The following is a 9115-nucleotide window of genomic DNA, read 5'->3' as shown; positions in this document are numbered from 1 at the left end:
TTGTCATATCTGCTCCTCTCACAAGTCTGTGGGTTTTCTGCTGAATGAATGCATTATCTACCAAATTCACTCCCTTGACTGGTGGACAAAGAATAATAGGATTCAATAGTCTGATGTCACGTCGCCCAGCAACGGCGAGCACGGTGATTCTAAACAAAGAAAATCTGTACTTTTTATTCTTCATGCTGGCTAGAACTTTTCATATGTCATGTGATCAGAATGTATAAAAGTCAAAACATGATCATATTTATAATGTTTTTCTCCTCTGGATACACTTTTATGGTCGTAGGAGAAATATTTCATAAGGGCATCCGCCATTGTTCCGATAGTTTAGAGCCAGTTATTGAGTTACTATGAGTCATTACGAGGGAAGTGACGTCATGACTGTTGAAGCCTATTACAAAGACCGTTCCACACGGGATTGAAATCTCAAAGCTGTGGCTTGTTGTTTAAATGAATTGTTTTTGTTGTTTTTTTTCTTTTCACCTTAATAAACCACCGAGGTAGTGTTTACATTGTGCTGTCCTCTTAATAGGGTTCACTGTATTGGACCGTAGCCATCGTTAACTAAGAGCCTGACACTGACCAAAAAATGACGTTAAAATGCCAGTCTTTGGACACAATAGAAAACAAAGCGTGAGTTGTATTCAATAGTTCAACCAATGGGACCAATTGGCAGTGCAAAAAACAAATAATGACGTCAAAATGCCAGTCTTTTTGGGTTTCAGTGTCAGGCTATAACTTAACGATGGCTACGATTGGACACAGATAAGGGGACAGTGTGATAAACGCAAACACCTGATAAGCGATGTTTATCTGAGAAAGAGGAGTAAAGATGACTTTCTAGCCACCCCCACCCTCCTCCTTCTCTTGCTCCTTCTCCTGCTCCTCCCCCTGATCCTGCCCCTCTTCCTGCTCCTCCTGCTCCTCCTCGTCCTCCTCCCCCTCCCCCTCCTCCTGCTGCTGCTGTTCCTTCTCTATTTATTTTTTAATTTATTGACAGAAACTGTGATAACCGAGAGCACTTATTTGCAGGCATGATAACCCAATTCCGTATGTTCTCATTGTTGTAATAAATAATAATGTGAAATTGAATGTAAGCTTCAATTTAATTACAAAAACAGATCAAATGAACGTTTCGGGTTTCCCTTTTATCAACAAAACAGGATGAATGAGCAGCAACATTTACATTATCATTGTTGTAATGGAAATCTCAAAATAATGACGCAAAATACTTCTGTCCATTACAACAATGTTAAACTAGGTCCATAATTGCGTTCGGATGTCAGACCTGCATATCGGGTTAGGTTGGTGATAACCCATTTAAAAAATATAATTTACAGATGAAATAAAAAAAATTCTTTTTTTCCCCCTTTTTTTTCTTTTCTTTCCTTTTTTTTCTTTTTCAGAGAAAATTTAAAAACTTGATCAATAAACTCGATAATAATAATACATAATAATTGAGATTTTATATAGCGCAATTTCCACTAAGCGTGCCAAAGCGCTTTACAAGGTGTCCCTGGTCAACATCAACATTTAACATGTAGGACGGGACATGACGCCTGTTAGGCGATATTACAATTTTTCGGACAAAGACAACGCTGTTAACGGCCAGGTACTCATTTTACACCTGAGTACGGTGAGAGAATGTGAGTAAAGAGCCTTTTCCAAGGACTCAATTATGCGCCGAGCCCGAGGCTCGAACCCAGGACCTTCCGATCAGAAAGCGAGTGTCATACCACTAGACCACATAGCCGATGTTACAATGGCCAAGTGGAAAAAGCATTCCACTTACATCCGGAAAACCCGGGGTAGAGTCGGCCTCTCCTTATTTCCTGGAACACAAAGCTTAGCTCCTATTGTTCATTTTGCACCGCTGCACTGCGGCCGACGCCTAGGTTATCTCGATATTTATTTACTCTTGGCATGTGAATAATTTCACATGGGGATGAATAAAGGGAAATTTAGCATTATGTTTAAAATGAAAGGAATCAACCTAAGTTCATAGATATTCGTACAGTGATACGTATTTCAGTTTGAACACAGAGGTGACAAGACTTTCAATCATCAAGGAAATCTTCATTTTTCCACAGTGACCCAGCCAAGAGGCGAAGTCATCGCGTTTCACTAACTGTGAGTCATTCTGTTCGTGAGAATCTTAGTGTCGTCTTACATTATTCACGTTTCCGAGTCTGTCCGATTGTTTGATTATCCATCGGCACACCGTCGGGAAGACACAGGCACGACACACAGAACACATGCAGACAGACTCACAAGCACGCGTACACACACACACACACACATTCACACACACACACACACGCGCGCACTCACACACACAGTCAAACACTCGCGTTCACACACACGCACTCACACCCTCGCACTCACACGCACGCACTCACACACACAGTCGTCATACACTCGTACGTGTGCACACGCAAAGACAAACGCCGCACGCGCTTTTCAAAGTCCGCTCGCACGCACGCACGTTAACCACGCGTAGTGAGTGAGTACATGCTGGACAGGGTTCATGTGCGTGTTTTCTATGTGCGCCCTGCCCCCACGGTATCATTGCTAACAAAGACGGGGCTGTGCATTTTGGTGGAATTTCTTCATTTTTTATGTCTGAAATAGGGTGTGTATTTATGTTGTATGAAATGGATGGATGTGCAGCCTACTGTTTCTGTGAACATTTTAATATAGTATTATGAATTGATAACATAACATAGTTTTATAATCAGTGTATATTTCGGATCTATTACCCTTTGATTCAATGTGTCCTTTTATATGATGTGATAACTCACTCCCAAATAGTAGTGGAGTTAAAGGGTATATTACATTATGTGCAGCACTAGTGGTGGTGGTGATGGTGGTGGTAGATTAGTAGTAGTATAGTAGTAGTAGTAGTAGTAGTAGTAGTAGTAGTAGTAGTAGTAGTAGTAGTAGTAGTAGTAGTAGTAGAAGTAGTAGAAGAAGTAGTAGTAGTAGTTGTTGTTGTTGTAGGGAGTAGTAGTTAGTGTAGTAGTAGTAGTAGTAGTAGTTAGTAGTAGTAGTAGTATGTAGTAGTAGTAGTTAGTAGTAGTAGTAGTAGTAGTAGTAGTAGTAGTAGTAGTAGTAGTAGTAGTAGTAGTAGTAGTGTAGTAGTAGTAAGTATAGTAGTGTGGTAGTAGTAGTAGCAGCAGTATTAGTAGTAGTAGGTAGTAGTAGTAGCAGAGTATATAGTAGTAGTAGTAGTAGTAGTAGTAGTAGTAGTAGTAGTAGTAGTAGTAGTAGTAGTAGTAGTAGTGATAGTAGTTAGATGGTAGTAGTGTGTGAGTAGTAGTAGTTTGTAGTAGTAGTAGTAGTAGTAGTAGTAGTAGTAGTAGTAGTAGTTGTAGTAGTAGTAGTAGTAAGTAGTAGTAGTAGTAGTAGTAGTAGTAGTAGTAGTATAGTAGTGGTAGTAGTAGTAGTGTAGTAGTAGTAGTAGTAGATAGTAGTATAGTAGTAGTAGTAGTGTAGTAAATAAAGAATGTATAGTACAGTGAGTAATAATGATGGTAATAGAGAGGGAGGGAGTGGAGTAGTGAAGAGAAGAGAGGAGGAGTAGGAGAGGAGAGGAGGAGGAGGAGGAGGAGGAGGAGGAGGAGGAGGAGGAGGAGGAGGAGAAAATAATCAAACCATCCAATTAGATTCACAACAACAACAAATGAACATTGATCATTATTTTTGTGCGTGTTTTATTCAGGCAAAAATTTAAATTCTTCTCGAGGAGATTTGAAAATATTCCTACAAGAGTTTTAAGAGCCGTTTTTCACCGACGATTCTTTGAGTACCGACTATCTTCAAAAAGATTATGACTGTTATTACTTTTTATTGTTGATTCTGATGATAAAATGGCGAGTTCATACATTAAAAGACGATATGGATTCCTTCGTTATTGATCTCTACTGGTAAGTTCCTCTCAACTCCTAGACTACCCCTTATCTGCATTTTAATCTCTCACTACCCCCCCCCCCCTCTCTCTCCCTCTCTCTCTCTCTTTCTCTCTCTCTCTCTCTCTCTCTCTCTCTCTCTCTCTCTCTCTCTCTCTCTCTCTCTCTCTCTAGTGTTTAACGCACGCAAAAAGTATTTTAAATATTCAACTTGATTTAACTGTGCCATGCATTTTAAGACTTTTTCTTTAAAATGTCTGACAGAAGATATTTTAGAATATAATATTCGACGTGTTGTGTTATTCTATTATCTTATTTTCTATTCTTTTTCTGCTTTTCAATGGCAAAAGGGATAGATCTATGAACATTCTCGAAATTTCATGCACAAAAATTATCGCTGATTGATTTTCATAATCCCTGTCAATCATCTCTCCTCACATGGAAGATAACAGTCAGTCAGACTTCTTTTTAAAAATGAAAATGTGCCTGATTTTTTTGGGTCAAAATCATCAAAATTATGATTGCCTCAGCCTGTTAAATTAAAAGCATCAATGCGATGTGTTACCACGAATAATCGGTTTTATAATGGAAACTTTCATTATTGCGACATGCGAGTCACAAAGAAGGCACTTTTTTGTTTCTAAAAATTAAACCAAACAAACAAAAAAAAATACCAAAAACAAAAACGTGTTTTCCACGTTAATTTGTGTATTGTTGTGCTGACGAAGGGTTTGTACCCGAAACGTTCATTGTCTGTTTTGTTCGCATACGAAGCCTCTCCATTTTCACTCTTTCGGTAAGATTTCCATTGTAGATAGTTTTCAAGCATCACTATTGCTTGTCAGTCAGCCATCCTTTTTACGATTAGTACTGACAAACAGATCGATAACGTGTTTTGCATTTCTTGATTTTACTGTCTCCACAAGACTGGACTTCGCTATAAATAGTAACAACCAAGATAATAGGGTTCAACAGTCGTGACGTCACTTCCCTCGTAATGACGCATAGTAACTGGTTCAAAACTATCGGAACAATGACGACGGACGCCATTATCTCCATCAAACGCCCTATGAAATATTTCTCCGACGAGCATATAAGTAGTGTATCGAGAGGAGAAAATCATTATAAATCTGCTCATGTTTGACTTTTATACATTCTGATCTCATGACATGTGAAAAAAGTTCTAGCCAGCATGAAGAACAAAGACTGCCGATTTTCTTTGTTTAGAACCAAGCTGCTGGTTGCTGGGCGGACGTGACATCAGAGTATTGAATCCTATTAATGTTACATTTATTTTAAGGCAGGTCCTTTAGCTTATTATCTTTCTGAAACACACCGGTTGGTCGCTGTTGGCCTATTGTCTCAATACGGTATTCAATTGGATTCAGTAGTCTGATGTAACGCCGCCCGGCAACGGCGGCCATCTTGGTTCTAAACAAACAAAAACATTCCTGTTTATTCTTCATGCTGGTTAGAACTTTTCATATGCCTTGTGATCAGAATGTGTAAAAGTCAAAACATGATCAAATTTATGCTTTTTCCCCCTCTGGATACGCTTTTACGCTCGCCGGAGAAATATTTCATACGAGCGTCCGTCATTGTTCCGATAGTTTAGAGCCAGTGTTACTAAGTTACCATGCGTCATTAGGAAGGAAGTGACGTTACGACTGTTGAAGAGTATTGGGGGTGAATCTAATACATAAGTCTGAATTTTCAGCTTAAGGGGCAGAGTTGCTCAGTGGTATGGTCTTTACTTCCTACCCGAAAGGTACCGAGATCAATCACCCGCCGCTGTGTTGTGTGGGCTTGAGAAAGTCACCTCGCCCTAGCTGACTTTGCGGCGCTGCGCTGCGGCTGACGCCTGGGTTATTATTTCGGTCTTCCCTTGGAATTGACCCTAAAGACAATTTTCCCCTTGGGGATGAATAAATGGAACTTTAAAAATTTATTTATAAAATTTGGCATGAAGATAAATATCTTCATTAAGGAAAATGGGATACGTCTCTTGTTTGTTTGTGTATGTGCGTACTTGTGTGCGTGTGTGTGCGTGCTTGTGTGTGTGTGTGTGTGTGAGTGTGTGTGTGTCTATTTGTGTAATGTGCAGGCCTATTTAATCCATATCACATCGCTCCATAATCTGGATGAAAAACGATACGAAATCGATTTTGTCGAATTTTTGCCCTGCAAAATTACAGTAATTTCATGTTATAAATGTTTTCTTCTATATGTATGTGTTATTTAACAGGTATAATTAGAAATAATAAGAGTCTAAACTGCTGTATTTATGGCTATTACCCTATAATAATATGTATGTTTACAATTTTCAATTTCATCCCATATTACCCCTTTCTTCTATGCTATCATTATTCTTAATTCTTCATTGAGCTTTATATAGCGCAATATCCACTAAATTATGTGCTCAAAGCGCTTTACAAGGGGTCCCTGGTGAACAGCAACATTTAATATGTAGGACGGGACATGCCGCCTGTTAGGCGATATTACAATTTTTCGGACAAAGACAACGCTGTTAACTGCCAGGTACTCATTTTACACCTGAGTACGGTGAGAGAAAGTGAGTAAAGAGCCTTTTCTAAGGACTCAACTATGCTCGAACCCAGGACCTTCCGATCTGAAAGCGAGTGTCATACCACCATAATATTACCCCTTATTACTTTCTTTCAATACTTTATTTACTAACTTGTACTTGTAAGGCGTTTTGAGCACGGTAGTGGATATTGTGGCTATGCGTCTTGTGGTATGACACTCGCTTTTGGATCGGATGGTCCTGGGTTCAAGCCTCGCTCAGCGCATTATTGATTCCTTGGAAAAGACTCTTTACACACATTATCTCACCGTACTCAGGTGTAAAATGAGTACCTGGCCGTTAACAGCGTTGTATCTGTCCGAAAAAAATTGTAATATCGCCTAACAGCAGGCGTCATGTCTCGTTCTACATGTTAAGTGTTGCTGTTGCCTAGGGATCCCTTGTAAAGCGCTTTGAGCACGTTTAATGGATATTGCTCTATATAGATAGTTCGAAGATGACGTCACTCAGGTCTTTGTTATTGTTTTTTGCCATCCGCGTTTATGAGTAATGCTCACTGAACTGTATTAACCTGACTATAAACGTTCATGGATACACACAGTTTTGTGTGTTGGTCCGTTATACTTCCGGGTGGCCATGTTATGAGCTTCTTAGCCAAGCGCATACTATCTATAGAATCTCAAGTTTTTTTCTATTGCGCTATATGAATGCTCTTGAAAAAATACTTCATCAAGCTAGATAGTTTATGCGATCTTGAACGACAATCTATGTTGATTTCGCACAGGCAGAAACATTTACCTCGTCCCAGAAAATCATAGATAATTAATTATGAATTTGATATCATTGAATTGATCGATAGATAAGCGGACTGGTGCTGCAGTCAGACAGACAGCTGGCAAACAGCTCCACACGTCTGACGTCTGAATATTAGATGTTGTTGTTGTCAACATACACAGCCTAAGGCAAAACCGTCGCCATCGTAAAGTTCGAAGATGACGTCGCTCATGTCTTTGTTATGGTTTTTTGCCATCCGCGTTTATGAGTAATGCACACTGAACTATATTAACCAGACTATAAACGTTCATGGATACACACAGTTTTGTGTGTTGGTCCGTTATACTTCCGGATGGCAATGTTATGAGCTTCTTAGCCAAGCGCATACTATCTATAGCCTGACACTGAAATCCAAAAGGACTGGCATTTTGACGTCATTTTTTGGTCAGTGTCAGGCCATAACTTTACGAAGGCCACGGGCAAAACACGGAAATATAACATGATCAGCTGATTGGATTGTTGGTCAATTGGATTCAGTAGTCTGATGTCACGCGCCCGGCAACGGCGGCCATCTTGGTTCTAAACAAAGAAAATCTTTACTTTTTATTCTTCATGCTGGCGAGAACTTTTCATTCCCTTTTCATATGCCTTGTGATCAGAATGTGTAAAAGTCAAAACATGATCAAATTGATGGGTTTTTTTCCTCTGGATACGCTTTTAAGCTCGCCGGAGAAATATTTCATACGGCGTCCGCCATTGTTCCGATAGTTTAGAGCCAGTGTTACTAAGTTACCATACGTCATTAGGAAGGAAGTGACGGTACGACTATTGAATCCTAATAGGTGACGCTAAAAACAAAAAAACAAACAAACAAACAAAAAGAAAAAAAACAAAAAAAAAAACAAAAAAAAAAAACCCAATAAAAATCAAAACCAAAAAAATACTAAAAACAAGAAAACACGACACATACAAAACACACACACACACACACACACACATACACACACAAAAAACAAAACAAACACACACACATACACACACCGCACTCAGGTGTAAAATGAGTACCTGCCGTTAACAGAGTTGTCTTTGTCTGAAAAAAAAAGTTGTAATAATATTGTCTAACAGGCGTCATGCCTTTTTCTACATGTTACGTGTTGCTGTTGGTCAGGGACCCTTTGTAACGCGCTTTGAGCACGTTTAAGGGATATTGCGCTATATATAAAATCTCGTTTATTTTTGTTCCATTGTGCTGTACAGAGTGTTTTATGTATTGGAATTCGAAAGGAGAGGATGTCTTGTGATCTTGATGCTTAATGTTGATGAAATAGTTGCTAAGGTGTTTCGTAATGGTGGTATACATAAATAAATAAATAGACACAATAAAGTGAATGAATAAAAGGATAAATAAACGTCAAGACCAATATACGAGTTATCAATGGATTTTTAACAAAACAACAACAACAACAATGACAACAACAATATTAACTCACTCAACGCTAACACTGACTATATCCATATACCCGGGTTACTTTTACCCCATGCCTATTTATTACATTTTTCTGAGACAAATTGTATGCATAGTATCAAAGCTAATGTTTTTAGTTTTACATGTTAATGGTAGTTGAATAAAACGAGCTGTGTACATGCTCATTTTTAATACATTTTTTCCAATTTTGAAAAGTAGCAAAAATCTCTAGGATTGAGTGAGTTAATAAAACGAAGGGAAATATTGGAAGATACCATTCGCTTGATGTTTTCCCCCGAGTTTAGAGTTGTCAGATTGTTTTAATGTATGCTATTATATTTTTGGTTACAAAAACCCTAACACAGTAGTTTTTTAGTTCCAAATCAAAACGTAAGCGCGATGGTATAACTTAGGAGTTGT

General features: G+C 38.7%; 1 protein-coding gene across 1 annotated transcript in view; it reads left to right on the top strand.

The window, feature by feature from the left end:
- Positions 1-3674: 3674 nt before the first annotated feature.
- The window catches only part of LOC144967042 (neuropilin and tolloid-like protein 1), a gene marked incomplete in the record, with an annotated part of 130706 nt that continues 125265 nt past the window's right edge, over positions 3675-9115 (top strand). Inside the window, 1 exon segment of the mRNA XM_078903797.1 lies at positions 3675-3929.

The sequence above is a fragment of the Berghia stephanieae genome, chromosome 3 (assembly GCF_034508935.2).
Source record: "Berghia stephanieae isolate SIO BIC M18660-M18661 chromosome 3, UCSD_Bste_1.3, whole genome shotgun sequence".
Taxonomy (NCBI): Eukaryota; Metazoa; Mollusca; class Gastropoda; order Nudibranchia; family Aeolidiidae; genus Berghia; species Berghia stephanieae.
The sequence above is the reverse complement of the archived record's forward strand: the minus strand, read 5'-3'. Positions and strand labels throughout refer to the sequence as shown.